This window comes from Myotis lucifugus, unplaced genomic scaffold (assembly GCF_000147115.1).
Source record: "Myotis lucifugus unplaced genomic scaffold, Myoluc2.0 scaffold_2, whole genome shotgun sequence".
Classification (NCBI taxonomy): domain Eukaryota; kingdom Metazoa; phylum Chordata; class Mammalia; order Chiroptera; family Vespertilionidae; genus Myotis; species Myotis lucifugus.
Genome location: NW_005871050.1, coordinates 12,175,991 through 12,192,140, shown reverse-complemented (window position 1 = coordinate 12,192,140; position 16,150 = coordinate 12,175,991).

Sequence of the window (16,150 nt, the reverse complement as noted above, 5' to 3'; positions counted from 1 at the left end):
CAAATAAAGGATTGAATAAATACATAACTGGGGATGAAGTGACAAATTTTCCTCACAGAATTCTAAATAACATATGTAGATATCTACCCCTATCCCATAAGGTAGAACATAAGTGATTGACCCCTTTCCCTGGCCAATCACCCAAATTAATCTGTATCCTTTGAGTCGTGGTCATTTAAATATTTACTTATTCACTTATTTGCACTCCCGTAAAGACTATAATTCTCAATCTTGTTCATAAGGATAACTTGAAAAACCTAGTCAAATTCCTTTTGAAAAAATGTATTGTTTTTCAAATACATTTGAAACGAGTCAGAACAAAAGAATAACCTAATATGACAGATTTTTAGTGAACCAATGTTGGCTTCTAGGGGTCTCCATTTATTTTTCCAAGTGATTTGAATCTTTATACTAACAATATAAAATATGGCTGAGGATTGATGCCAATCTCTTCAGACTTTCTTGAATTTGGGGTAAAGTGTCATTCCTAGTCTTGAAGCATCTTTCAAAGAAACAGATCTGGGTTTAAGTGATAACTGATGGTTTTGGATGTGGAATGGCAACTAAATTACCTTCTCTGAAATTTGTGTTTTCTCTGTGAATGCAGGAAAATAGTATTTATGCACTTTTCAGGGTTATTGTGAAAATTAGAGTTTATGTAAAATGTTTTGCATATAGTAGGTGCTCAATAATAGCTTGCATCAGCATCGTCACCATCACTTGAGATTTAGTTCTTTCTTATGAATGTTTGTTTAGCCACCTTCACAACACATGAAAAGGTACAATTAAAAATAAGATTGGGGCCGAAACCGGTTTGGCTCAGTGGATAGAGCGTCGGCCTGTGGACTGAAGGGTCCCAGGTTCGATTCCGGTCAAGGGCATGTACCTGGGTTGCGGGCACATCCCTGGTGGGGGATGTGCAGGAGGCGGCTGATCGATGTTTCTCTCTCATCGATGTTTCTGACTCTCTATCTCTCTCCCTTCCTCTCTGTAAAAAAATCAATAAAATATATTAAAAAAATAAGATTGGGACTGTGGGTCAAAATTTCCCCTTTTTAAAAAATTTGTCAGGACAGGCTGGATTCATTCATCATCTTCACATACCTCTGTCACCTCTTTCCTCTCCCTCACTCTCAGGTGAGTCTTCTTTCCAATTTAATTGAGAAAATAGAAGCAATCAGAAATGAATTTCCACCTAGAGCAGTGGTTCTCAACCTTGGCTGCACATTAGAATCACCTGGGAATCTTTTGTGCAGCCAAGGTTGAGAACCACTGACCTAGAGTATACCAGTAACTTTACCCAGATGCCTTTCTGTTCTCTAGGAGAAGTATGTTTCTAGAGATGATTGAACTTTCTACTTGTCCACTAGATCTTATTACCTCTGGCATGTTCAAAGACAAGCTTTCAGCAATTTTCCAAGTTTTTCCCCCATTACTAATTTCTCCTTTCTATACTATCATTTGCTTCAAACTACAGATATTATTTCATCTTGAGGGAAAAACAGAAATTGAAAACCTCTTTTGACACCACATCCGTTAATAACCTTTCAGCTGCCATATTTTCCTTCTTTTGACAAAAACAAACAAAAAAACAAAACACTCTTTAAAACATGTTAGTTACTTGCTGTTTTCAATTCCTCTCACTTCATTCCAGATCCCAATTCAGTGAGACATTTGACCCTATCACTGTACTGATATGTCTCTTATCAAGGTCAACTATGACCACCATTTTATTAAATCCATTTTTGATTCGCAATCCTTATCTGTCCTAACATATCAAAGGTGTGTGACACAACTGATTATTCCTCTCATCTTGAAGCACATTCTTCACTTGGCTTCTGGGGAAACATACTTTTGGTTTTCCTCCCACTTTAGCAATTGCTCCTTTTAATATCCTTTGCGGGTTCCTTCTCAACACTCTGGCCTCTAAACTTTGGACTGGTCCTGAGCTTAGTCCTTGGAACTCTTCACTTTAAAACAATGTATATTGCAATTACAGTTTACATTCAATATTTTGTATTAGTTTCAGGTATACAGTATAGTGGTTGGACAATCATATGCTATACAAAGTATTCCCCTCGATATTTCCAGGATCTGCCTGGCACCATACATAGTTATTACTTTTTAAAAATTTTTATCCTCAGTCTGAGGATATTTTTCATTGATTTCAGAGACAGGAGGGAGGGCGGGGAGGAGGGAGAGAGAGAAAGAGAAAGAGAGAGTGAGAGAGAGAGAGAGAGAGAGAGAGAACAAGAGAGAGATCAGCTGCCTCCTGTACACACCCTGACCTGGGGTCGAACCCACAACCTAGGTGTGTGCCCTTAGCAGGAATTGAACTCACAAACTTTTGGTACACAGGATGATGCTTCACCCACTGAGCAACACTGGTCAGGGCATAGTTATTACTTTTTATTTGTCCTCATTCTTTCAGTGATCTCATCTGACCTTAGATTTACATGTTATCTATACCAGTATTTCTGCCCCACACCTTGACCTCTCAAATCATATACACAGCTGCTTAGCTGACTTCTTCAATTTGATATTTGTTTGGCATTGTACATGAAATATATTTAAAATCCAACTCTATATATTCCCTATCTCCAAACCTGCTGCTTCTCAGTATATGATATCTTCACTTCTATAATTGCTTAAATAAAAAAAAACTTAGTCATCTTTGACTCTCTCTTTTTCATCCCATGTCCTACAAATATTTGCATATCTTATTGGTTTTGCTTTCCAAATATATCATAATTGAACATCTCACTCTATTGTCTCCACTGTGATCCAAATCATCATTATTTCTCATTTTTGATATTGAAATAGTATCGTAGTCTTGCTACTTCCTTTCCCACCCATACTCTAGTCCAGTGATGGCGAACCTTTTGAGCTCGGCGTGTCAGCATTTTGAAAAACCCTAACTTGCCGAAACCGGTTTGGCTCAGTGGATAGAGCGTCGGCCTGCGGACTGAAAGGTCCCAGGTTCGATTCCGGTCAAGGGCATGTACCTGGGTTGCGGGCACATCCCCAGTAGGAGATGTGCAGGAGGCAGCTGATCGATGTTTCTCTCTCATCGATGTTTCTAACTATCTCTCTCCCTTCCTCTCTGTAAAAAATCAATAAAATATATATATATAAAAAAAAGAAAAACCCTAACTTAACTCTGGTGCCGTGTCACATATAGAAAATTTTTGATATTTGCAACCATAGTAAAACAAAGACTTATATTTTTGATATTTATTTTATATACTTAAATGCCATTTAACAAAGAAAAATCAACCAAAAAAATGAGTTCGCGTGTCACCTCTGACACGCATGTCATAGGTTCACCATCACTGCTCTAGTCTTTTTATAATAGCCAGATCATGTCATTTCTGTCCTGAATATACTTTAATGATTTTTTCCAAAGCAATGAAAACAAGGCCATGACCAATCTGGCTCCTCTTAACTTCCTGACATCTCCTATTCTTCCTCTCAATGTATTGTTCCTTGAACATGCCTGCTACACTCCTGTCATAAGGCCTTTGCCCTTGACTTTCCTCTTCCTGCAATACAGAAAAATGCATATCTAGCTACCTCATCTTCAAATGCCCCTTCTCAGTAAAGTTTTCCTTATATATGTTATTTTACATTTCAGTCCTCCACTTTTGACACCATCAACTCCTTGCTTTATCATTTTCTATAGCACTCATCAGCATCTGACTTCCTATGTATTTTACATATATTTGTGGTCATTGTCTGTCTCCCCATTCATATTATAGAATATAGGTTCCATAAATCTGGGGATTTTTGTTTTATTTCCAACTGCATACATTCTTATTGTTTAGAGTATCTGACTTATAGTTGGGGTTCCATTAATATTTGTTGAATAAATTTTATCCTAATGTTGACAGATTTTCCACTTTTTGTCCCAGGCAAAAATAATAATTACATGCTAGATTTCTGAATTATTGAACCATTATATTCCCCGTGTGTTCTTAAGAGTATAATTTACATACAGTAAAATTTGCCCTTTTAATTGTAAAGTTCTGAGAATGCACAAAAGTGTATAGGTATGTAACCACCACCACAGCCAAGATAGAGATTCCCATGTCCTTTTGTTGTCTACCACATCCCAGCAACCAGTAGTTTTGTTTTGTTTTTTGTTTTTGTATCTGTAGTTTTGTCTTACCCACAATGTCATATAGAATCATATAGTATGTATAGTAGGTAACTTTTTGACTGGCTTCTTTCACTTAGAATAATGCACTTGAGATTCATCCAGGTTATTGCATTTATCAGTAACTTGTTTCTTTTTATTAGGAGGATTATTCCATTCCATTGTATAGTTATCCACTTCCTAGTTTAACAGTATTTGCACTGGTTGCATATTTTGTTGATTACTAATAAATATTCATGTGCAGATTTTTGTGTAAATGTAAGTTTTCATTACATTTGAGTGAACACTTATTGGTTGTGTGATAAGTTTATGTTTAACTATATATGAAATTTCCACTTGGAAAAATATTTTGAGATCCATCCAATGAATGCAAATTCTAGCTGCTTCCACATCTTGCACTTAGTTTGCCATTTTTAAAAAGCCATTATGATATGCTTGTAGTAAAATCTCATTGTGGCTTTAATTTATATGTTCTTAATGGTTAATGATATTGAATATAATTTTATGTGCTTATTTTCCATTTGTATATCTTCTTTGGTAAAGTGTTTTGTTTAAATCCTTTGCCTATTTTTTTAATTGGGTTGTTGATTTTTCTACTTGTTGAATTGTGACAGCGCTTTATAAATCCTGGATACAAGTCCTTTATGAAATTTATGATTTGGAAAGTATTTTCTCTTAGTCTGTTTGTTGCCTGTCTTTTCATTCTCCCAACAGTGTCTTTCAAAGAACACATGTTCCTAATTTTGGTGAAGTCCGATTTATCCTTTCTTTCTTTTAAGGATGGAGCTTTTGTGTTATTTCTAAAAACTATTTGCCTATGCCAAGGCCACAAAGAGTTTTCTCTTAGAATTCAATTTTAAATTAATTAAGCTTTTATAAAAACATATAAACATATATCTATGAGCTGAATATTACCTGTGGGTGGCATTCTGACATCTACTCTATAAGTCTAATCTGGAAACCATCAATAGGAAAAAATTCTCTATTCTATGGCATTCAAATGATGACATGAAAGGCAAATTCCTTTACCATATTTTTTTACTTATAAATATACATAAAATTATTTTATGATTAAAGTGATATAATATGTACTTCTGTACCACTGAAATATTCAAAGTCAGTAAATATAAACTTAGCTAAGTAATGATCAGAAAGAAAACTTTATTTCAAATACAGGTTTCTACTTTAGTTGTGTTTCAGTACTGTTTAAGTTTTGATTTTCATTTTTATGTGGATTATTTCATTGGTAACTTTTGTTTGTTCTCCAAAAAAAAAAACACTGAAAAATATAATTATGTATACCCAATTTATATCTGTAAAAATTTTCTCCAATAAAACATGTAGATTTGAAAATCATTCAGTGAAGGCATCAGTCACTGCAGAAGTAGTCGAAATAATAGTTTCTGATATGTTACACAGGGACATGTTAAACAGGGGAGAAAATATTGTAACTGCAATTAGGCAGTAATTCCATTGTTCACATTCTTTCCTATGGAGTTAATGACTAGCTCGAGGGACCATGAAAAGCAGGGAGTGAATGATGTTTAATGATCCAACAAGTCATTAAGTGTCTAAAAAGGAACCACAATGTCAGGTATCATTGCCCTTATGAATGTCCACTGCTGCAAGAATAACATTTGAAATTTTTCTCATACAGTTTCAAGTTAATATAACTCATTCTTTTGGAAAAAAATAAAAAAGTATATTTCTGGAGCTCTGATCTATCTGTTGGCATTTTTGTTCCTCACTTACAATAAACCAACCAGTTTCACTAGGATTAAAGTGTCATCTTTGTAATTAAATTTTAGGCGACACAGCACAATCAGTACTGAATCTGAGGTAGTAGAAACTCTACTTTCAAATATTAAAGGACTAAAATTTAATTTTAAATGTGTTCCAGAGATTTGAAAGATATATTTTGTTTGAGGGGACAAATACTGATTAGTTTAAAATGGAGATATCTCAAAATAAAAAGTAATTAATCAGACAGAGATAGACATCCAGTCATAATATATCAGTTCTCTCCCTTGCTCACCCCTAAATTCTCAGATATTTTTAGGAGAATTAAAGTGACATTTCTGCCTCAGTTAGACTAGATTTGGAAGTGGATCAAAAAAGATATTCCAATTTGTCTCAAATGTGACATAATCATAAATATTACATTGTTCTAAGAATGGGAAGTTGTGATCTAAATGAGAATTTATAACCTTTTATTTACATTAAATATCACCATTTGTGCATAAATGTTGAAAAATGGCTAGACAAGCAATAGACAAAGCACACTATATAAATGTATGCTTACTGGTCTCCTAAAAATTAGATAAAACATTGATATCATAGTAATTGGCATGGGTTCTCCTTTAACCTTATGTCCTTTTTTTTAGTAAGATTCAGTCTGTTTAACAAAAACATATATAATTTATTAATATTTATTTGGAAAATGCAAGATGGAGTTGGAGACAGATAGAGACAGAACTGTTCTAAGAAAATCATCAGCAGAATACATAGTGGATGAGTATTAGCCTACAAGCCAGGATCATTCAAATTATTCAAATCAAGGCAGGGAACAAAAGGGATGAAAGTTTTAATTCTTCTTTTACCAAAACTACCTGTAAATAATTTAGACATATTGGAATAAAATTTTAATATTCAATGTTATTTAAAAATGGAGATAAAAATTAAAGCATAGTGAAATAGTTCATTTTATGAAGATATTATCAAGCCAGTAAAACATTTATAAAATGTTATAAACCAAAATAGAGTTATCTCAGAGAGTAAAATAGAAAGCTGTGAAAAGTTAAAACATTTGGATGGAAATATAAAGACAGTTGTGGGTAGACAAAATATGGTAAGTTTAACAATTATTGTATATTGAACCCTACTGTATATTGGCACTCTGGTTATGTACATAGACAATTTCTAATCCAATAGCTCTTACTATTCTAGGACTGTTTTTTTCTCATGTGAAAAAAATGAGGTTCAGATTTGCTAAACAAATTGCTCAAGTTCACATGGGCATATATATTAAAATTTGGTCCCAGATCTGTGTTGTCTTTACTGTTTCCACTATGCTGTATTATCCTTATACAGATGTCATGCTAGTGAGATATACTTTAATTATCCCAGAAGTTTATTATTCAGAAATTTAGAGTATTTTTCCTTGACAATTAGAAAGAACAAAATGCATCTGAGAAATCAATATGTCTATGCAATAACATACATTTTTTTCTTTGAATGAAAGTCCTTATGATTAGGATTTTGTTCATAGCCCCTTTCCTCTTACTTTACACACTATTCTAAGAAATCAAGTCATATATTTTCCAAGTGTATAAACTGTTAAATGTGATGCATTAAAAACTGGAGTGGGAATGCAAATGCCATGACAGTCACATTGGTATTAGCTGATAGTAAGGAAGAAAATAGGAGAAGGGTACATATAAGGATTTTAGAACTTCAGCAGTGTGAGGTCATTTAATATAAGGACAATCATTCTTACATATCTTGGTAGTGTATTACTTTATTAAAGCACAGCATAAAACCAACACATTGCGGCTTTTGAGTCATCAAGAAAATGGTGAAGATAGTAACAACTAGCATTTATTGAACACTTACTATGTGTCAAGTACTTTTCTAAGCCTTTTTTATTTATTGACTAATTTTGACTTCTAAATACCTTGTGTTTATACTCTATTATTGCCATTTAAAAATGAGGGAAATGAAACTTAGAGGGGTTAAGATCATGTGACTAAGAAGTGCAGAATAAGGACTCAATCTCAGTTTGGTTGCTCCCACAACACATGCTCTTTATCCAATATGAACAGTGTGACACACTGTCTCTTGTGTTAAGTATTTTCTTTTTTTTAAAGGGGGAATATAATTTGTTTTAAAAATATTTTTGTTTAAAAAGTAGCTTAAAATAAATGTTTTTTGGAGTTTAAAGGGGTATACATTTATTTATTTGGAGACTCCCATTTATTTTTCAAGTGTTTATTAAATTTCTACAGTGTTTCAGACATGGTATCATGCAATATGGGAAAAATTAGAGAATAAGATATTGTCAAACCCTTTGAGGTACTCATAAATTCAATAGAGAATACAGAAATATAAAGTTCGTGTGTTAATCAGTAAGCTTATCAATAATTATAGCACAATCAAGGGCATGTTTAACTCAGACTAGAAGTGAGGGAAGCCTGAAGAGTTCCCCAAAGCAATGGATTTCAGTAGGGATAGTCAGTCTCTGTGGTGCAAGAGAAATCGAGAGAGAGAGAGAGAGAGAGAGAGAGAGAGAGAGAGAGAGAGACTCTCTTCCTTTCTCTGATCCTGAACTCTCACCACCACCACGACTGCTAAATTGTCATTTTGGATATAAGTCAGGGTACAGGCTGGAGGAAAAATGCAGGCGTGGAGGAGGTACAGAGAAAGGGAGAAGAACACCAGAAGTGAATGCAAAGGAAGGGAAGGGTTGCTGTAGAAGTATATTCTCATATAAGAATTGGAGATTCAGATTAAATTGATTCAAAGAAGAATGAGAATGCCTAATACTTGTTTGATTAATTACTCACTTTGAGATAAAAATGGTTTTGTTTGTTTCTGTTTGTTTTTAGTATTCAGTGGTTTTATTTGTTTCTGTTTGTTTTTAGTATTCAGTGGTTTCTGAGAAAGTTGCTGTCCTTCAACTAAGAAAGAAGTCTTAGTTCAGATAATTTGTTGCAATATTCATTCACTCACTGCTGGCTGCTCTGTGAAATTGCTGACCATTTCAGAAAGCAGTGCGATCACATGAAACATGGGGACTAATATTACCTCAGGGCTAGTGGCATTGAACCAGGCCCTGTGCCTATCATGCTATTAAGGGCTCTTTGGGGCCAAGGAACAACAAACTCAACCTAATGCAAGTGAAGGCTGGGGAGGGATGAGAAGTGGACCTAGGAAGGTCCCAAGGTAATCCAGTAAGAGAGAACTGTCCAAGTGACAGGAAGACTAGAAATCAATTAGCCCCATGGCTGGCGTTCTTCCCATTTCTACCTGTATCTTTGAGGGTGTCTCATCTCTCCAAGTCAGCTTCAGTTGTCTTTGTCTGTGTCTGTGCCTCTCTTTTCTCTCTCTCTGTTTTTGTGTGGCTGTCATTTTCTGTTTATGTGGTCACTCTCTCAGTATATTTTTGTGTGAGAATGTGTTTTCTACTTTCTCTTTCTCTCCAGTTCTCTATTCTTCTGTATTTCACTCTGTGCGCCTCTCCCTTCGTCTCCTTCTGTTGCTCTTCCCTGTGTCTTTCTCCTTTCTCTCTTTGTGTCTCACTCTGTCTCTTTCTCTCTCTCTCACCCTTCTCACACACATACCCTCTGTTTTTCTTTCAGTTTGTGTATCTCTGTCACTATGTATCTATTGTTTCTGAGTATCTCTGTGTGTTTCTGTTTCTTTGTATTTAAATCTCTCTGAGTCTGTTTTTCTCCAAATGTCTCTCTGGCTGTTTCTTTGAGTATTTCTCTGAATCTCCCTCTGTATTTATTTGTGTGGTTATGTCTCCCTCTGTCTTTGTCTGTCTCTCTCTATGTATATGTTGATATATATGCATAGATATATACATGTATGTATGTGTGTATACACACACACACATGTCTTTCTGTGTATTTCTGTCTCTGTGTCCCCTTGCTTATTTTTAATATGGCTCCAAAATGACTACTTCTTTTGCTAAGAGAAATACCATAAAGTTCAACTTTCTATAGCTAATTGCTTATTTCTGCTCTTCATTCAACTTTCTCAAAAATATATCCTAATAAACTTATTTTATCTTCTTAAAGCATTACCCATCAGGCACACGATATTAGCCATGTTATGGATAAGCCATGTTCACTCTTGGCAAAAATAAAGGAGTGGTTAATGGGTCATGGCCATATGGCACGCTGACTGCTTAGCAAAAGACTGTGGGAAAGAGTAGATTCCCTGTGATTCGGGAATCACAGGGTAGGTAGGTTCTCCAAAATGCATGTAGTATTCCATCAAGTGGGAATCATCACTTTTATTTTATTGATGAAGAAACTGATTCTAAAAGAGGTTAACAACTTGTCAAGAGTTACAAAAATAACAAATATGGAACAGAAATTGAAATCAAGTTTGTTTGAATCCAATGGCCAAGTTCTTTCCATTAGATTATGCTATAAAAAGTCATAAAACATTCTTAGATTTTAACTCAGAGATTCCACTAATAAGAAGTTATGATTAATAAATAATTCATCTGAACTAAGTTATTCATTGGAACATTATATATGCAATCCAAATGACTCCACATGCTCTGGGCGTCTCTGGTCAACCTTTCCTTTAATCCTATATAATAAAAGCATAATATACAAATCAACTGAACAGTGGAACAACGAGTTGGTGGGGTGGTGGGGCCAGCGAGCAGGTGGCGGCAGGCCAGCCAGAGGAGGTAACAGCGATGGGGGGGGGGCGACCAGTGGTGGAGAGGCAATGGGGGGGCCAGCACCATCCCCTGATCGGCCAGTCCATTTGCCTTCTTCAGAGGGAGACCAGGTGGTGGCAGGGTGGGGTGATAGGGGTGGTGCCGTCCCCTGATCGGCCTGCCCAGTTGCCGCCAGCAGAGTGAGGCCAGACTGTGGCTTAGGCTTGCTTCCGTGGGGAGTGGGCCTAAGCCATCAGTAGGACATCCCCTGAGGACTCCCGGACTGTGAGAGGGCATAGGCCGGGCTGAGGGGACCCCCCCGCCCCAGTTCATGAGTTTTTGTGCACCGGGCCTCTAGTATCCAAATAAACATATTTGAATCGTCATCCCACATTCTTTGAGAAATAAAATTCCCTCTCCAATATCACTGAGAATTTTTCTGCATGGTTATCTCCACTCTGTTTTCATATTCTCACTGAATGCTTCATTAGGATTATTAATCTTACAGTTTATAGATTCTCTATCATACATTTTGCATTAATTGTGACTTTTTAAGAAATTACACTAAAACATTATTTCTTTTTGATTACTATTTTGTGTTCCCTTAGATTAACCACCCAGTAGAATGCCTCATTCATCTCACTATAATCCTAGCCTGGATGACCATTTAGTTTTAGCCAGAGAAGCAGCAATAATAGAAGAAGACTGTAATCAATGGACACTTGAGTACAAGAATTGATTACAGACAATACCTGCCTGTTCTTCATCTATCTATCATCTATCTATCTATCTATCTATCTATCTATCTATCTATCTATCTATCATCTATCTATCTATAATGATCTATCATCTTCCTAACTTTCAACACATGTGAAGTACCAGAGCCCAGGGGAGAACAAGGGAGTAGGTCTTTTAGAGGTTGACCACTTCGAGGTGAAGAAGAGATATAGGAGAAAAATGTAAGACACACTTCTCCCCATTTTAGGTTCTTGTGTGTCCACAATCCTGGTTAACAATGAGAGAGAGGCAGATCTGAGTCATTTATAGACCTGTCTAAACTGAGCTTTAATGACCACACATGACTGAGAATTGTGTAATTTACTCAAGGTGACACTAAAGGACAGGAAATTGAGATGCAACATAGCTCAGGTGCAGGCAGAGATTGGAGAAAAATATACAAAACCATTTCACATTTATACTACACCAAATTGAAACTACTGAATCAACTGGTTACATTGGCCCATAAACAAGATGCCATTTTATCTTCTTTCAATAACATAGCATAGTTCTAATCATATAACAAGAATCACAAAGACCTGCTACTTTTACATAATCTAGTTTAGAAAGAAGAAATAAACATGTATAGTTATCTGAAAGATTTTTCTTTTGAATTAAAAAATGACAAGGTAGATGAAGGGGGTGCATTAAATATTCCAGGCATGTTACTCAGGGCACAGGACAGAGTGTTGTGAGAGGAGAGCAACAACAAAGAGCAGGTGAATTTACTCTTGACTTTTCTGATCTAACATTAAAATCAACATGAGATTAGTAAATAGGATCACACCTAGACAAAAAAAATCTCAAGAGATCATCATATCCAGTCCCTGGCCTTCAGGCAGGTGAGGATCTTCAACACCCAGGACAATATATTGTAGATTTTTAAAAAAAGATATGCTTGATGATTTCCTACTGCTTAGAACATCTACTTGGTAAACATTTTCTCAACATTTTTGGACAATTTTTTTCTTATACCTATAATGCCACTGATATTCTGCTTTCCCTATAATTCAATTAATGTTACTAAGATAATTTTTTCTTAAATTTTATGAAATGATATTGGTTTATTAAAATACAAGGACTTTGCCCTAACCGGTTTGGCTCAGTTGATAGAACAGCAGCCTGTGGACTGAAGGGGTCCCAGGTTTCGATTCCAGTCAAGGGCATGTACCTTGGTTGTGGGCACATCCCCAGTGGGAGTTGTGCAGGAGGTAGCTGATCGATGTTTCTCTCTCATCGATGTTTCTAACTCTCTATCCCTCTCCCTTCCTCTGTGTAAAAAATCAGTAAAATATATATTTTTTTAAAAAGGACTTTGATTAGTAGATCAAAAGGCACAAATGGAAAAATTTTTATTAGGTACAACTAATACCCTGTACTAGTTCTGTGGCTCTGTCCTTTTTTCAAAGGATGGGCTAATTGAATCACATCTCACAAATGGCTTATTTTAATGACAAAGCTACATTACAGAAAAATAACTATTCAGATATATTGTACTTTCAAAGGACATTTTCTATACTGAATGTTTGAGTATGGTAGTCAAGAAAATTCATGTGCCTTAAGTGGAAACCTAACATGAATTTAAAAATGAAAAAATACATTAAGCAATATAAGATCTATTTGTATTCCTTGTTTTCCCCAAAATCACTACAAGAGAGGAATTAATTTTTAAATCTTAGTAAAGATGTAGTCATCATTTGGATCTATTTGATATATAGGCACTATTTCTTTATATATGTTTTATAGCTTTCTCTGAAAACAGATTTTACATTAAAAATTTCTGAAAACAGATTAAAAAATTTAGTCACATCCATATACCTTGAACTCATTTAAAATACAGTTATTTGGAAATTTGCAACCAAAGTAAAGTGAACCGAAGGTATTTCTTATGTAGAAACTGTCCCTTAAATGCCTCACTCTTATATTCTATGTCCATGAACTTTGGAGGTCTTTAGAGCAAGTTCAGAATACTATGGCAAACTTGTTTTTATTTGGGAGGACTAAAATATTGAAGAATAAATTTGGAAGTATCTAGGTGACTGACAAAGCATGGAGTATAAAATTATCTGATGTAATTAAGAATGATCAATTAGGTGCTACCTTATTCAGATTTTCCTTGAAAAGAGCCTGTTTTTTTTATTGTTTTCTCTGTCTGGTTTTCTTCTGAAGAGGCAGGTTTCTTAACTGCATCATGAATGGTCTATTTGAGCCAATCACACACCTCTGAATTTAAATCCATATGATTGGGGAGGGCTGATCTCATGCCCTGGTCTCAGGGTTGGGCATGACCCTGATCATTGCTCCCTTCTGGTTGGAGTAATTGGATTGAAGAAGGGCCTGTGTCTGTGCTAGGCTAATGAAAGACATGACTAGAAAATAAATTCTCTTTTCTTTGGCATTTTTAAGTGTAAAGATAATGTACTATTCCTAGGGCTTCTGGTAGATATCTTTGCTACTACATTGGCAGAAGCTGGCCTGAGAATAAAGCCAAGAGGGCAAAGCAGAGCCAAGGTATGGAAAGAAAGCCTGAACCCTGCTGACCTCTTTTTATCTGTGTATTTTTCAGTCATGTAAGTCAATAACGTCCTCCGTGATTATTTCCATGTGCAAATTAGCTCAAACTAATTTGAATTGGATGTCATTTGCAACCAAAAGAATCTTGACAAGTACAAATGTTGGAATCTATTATGTTGTAGATATCATGATATATTCTTTTATATACACTCTCTAGTTTTATCTGTCCAGTGTCTTAGAAAGGTGGTTTACAGTAACTTGGATCCTGAACTCAGTCTGTTTGGATTTAAACCTCAACTCTACCTCTTTCTTGGTATATAACTTCAATTTACTCAAACTGGCTGTGCCTCTGTTTTGGAGTGGGGAGTGGGGGAATAATAATAGTACTTTCCTCAAGGTTTTTGTGATTAGTATATTATTTCTCTCTCTCTCTCTCTCTCTCTCTCTCTCTCTCTCTCTCTCTCTCTCTCACACACACACACACACACACACACACTTCTTAGTATAGCCTCTGACTCATACTAAAGATGAGCTGTTATTTCACATTTTACAAATGAGGGAACTTAGGACCAGAGAGGTTAATTTATCCAAGATAATATATTCAGGAAGCATCAGAGCACTGATTTGAACTGAAGTCTGTCTGGTTGTGTCCCAAATTCTGGTTTCAAACTAAGCCAGGCTGTTTCCACTTTAATGTTCTCTCAGCTGCACTGCCTTTACCTGTCACTGTTTTTTTGGTCTTTGAGTCATCTGCATGGCTAAATTTCACCATCTTATAGGCCAATTATTTTTGACCCAATGCATGAAGGCATCTCACATTGATGGGAATAACTTAGAGTTGATACAATGCAAAATGAGATAGTAGGAGCCAGAGTAACTGATGTACCCTAGATTACCCCATACATTTATGACAGCGTTTATGACATATAGTATATACCAGGTTTGAAAGTTAAAACTTATGTTATAAAATGTATAATAGAGTTTATAAGGCAATCGGTATAATTTTCTCTTAAAATTGAGAAGATTATTTAACCTTCCAGCAGTTGTGAAATACTTTAAGTTGCACAATAAATATTATCAAGCAAATAATTTGAGGAACATAATGAAAAAATAGTCACAGCTGATCTGTAAATACAAATTGTCAATGTAAGAAACATTCTAACCTGTGAAGAATTTTTGTGAGTTTATTTGAGCAAAAATGGTTGGCAATTGCTGGGAAGCAAAATCTCAATGGATTGAGAAAATGCTGTGGAGAAGGGCAGTTTTGCATCTTATTTTATACATTACTATAGAAAGAGAAGATGTAAGCAGTTTTATGAAATCCATTGGTGATAAATCAGGAAGGTGGGAGAAAGCAAAGCGGGGAAACCTCTGGGATTGGATAAAAAGTAAAATAGGTGGGCACAGGATAGTTAATAGTCAACAATTAACTCAGTGACAATGATGGGATTTGTGGTCTCTGCAGAGTGGTGCCTGTGCTTTGAGGGGTCTGGAAAAAGGAAAATTACTTTGACATTTCAATGATATGTTATCATAGATGTAAAAAGACAATAGGCTCATTTAAGGTAAAGATTAACCTTTGTCAGGGAAGATACTGGCCTAGGACATGACTACCCACCCTAAACTGCTTTTAGTTAACAAAACCTTAATTTCAGACTATCCTTTGTGGTTACTTGGGTCTCTGAGTTTTTAAGGGACACACATTCCAGAAGACTAGAAGAAAAGTATGTTGCATTATTCATTTTCAGTTTTGTGTCAGTTCTAATGGCACTGCTAGCTTTTTCTAGTTAGCTCTAAGTATTCCCATGTCATTCAATTGTCAATTATAGTACGGAGTTTTTAGCAGACACTTCACCTTCTTCACCAGCCTTCTCCAGGCACCCTATAATTAATCAGTTTTGCTCTTAAAATGTGGCACCTGAAGATAAAAGACATGTCCAGATGGATAAGGTCAAACAGAGGAAAATGATGCTATTAAATTTTGTGATTGAGACAATATACTCCTATTAGCTTATAGCTTAATCTTATATTTGTATTGGCATTTTTTCCAGATCCATGACATAGTTGGTTCTATGGGATTTATCGTCAATCTACAAAGTGGCTTTACCAATTTCTACTCCTACCAGCAGTGTACAAGAATTTTCCTACATCCCAGAATTTATAATGTTTGTCAATCTGAGGGTGGAAATAGTATCTAATTTTAATATTATTTTTCTAATTCCTAATGATAATTCAGATTTTTCAACCTTAAGTTTCCAGTTCCCATTTTCCTATTGGTTTTTTTTTCTTATTGGTTTCTAGGA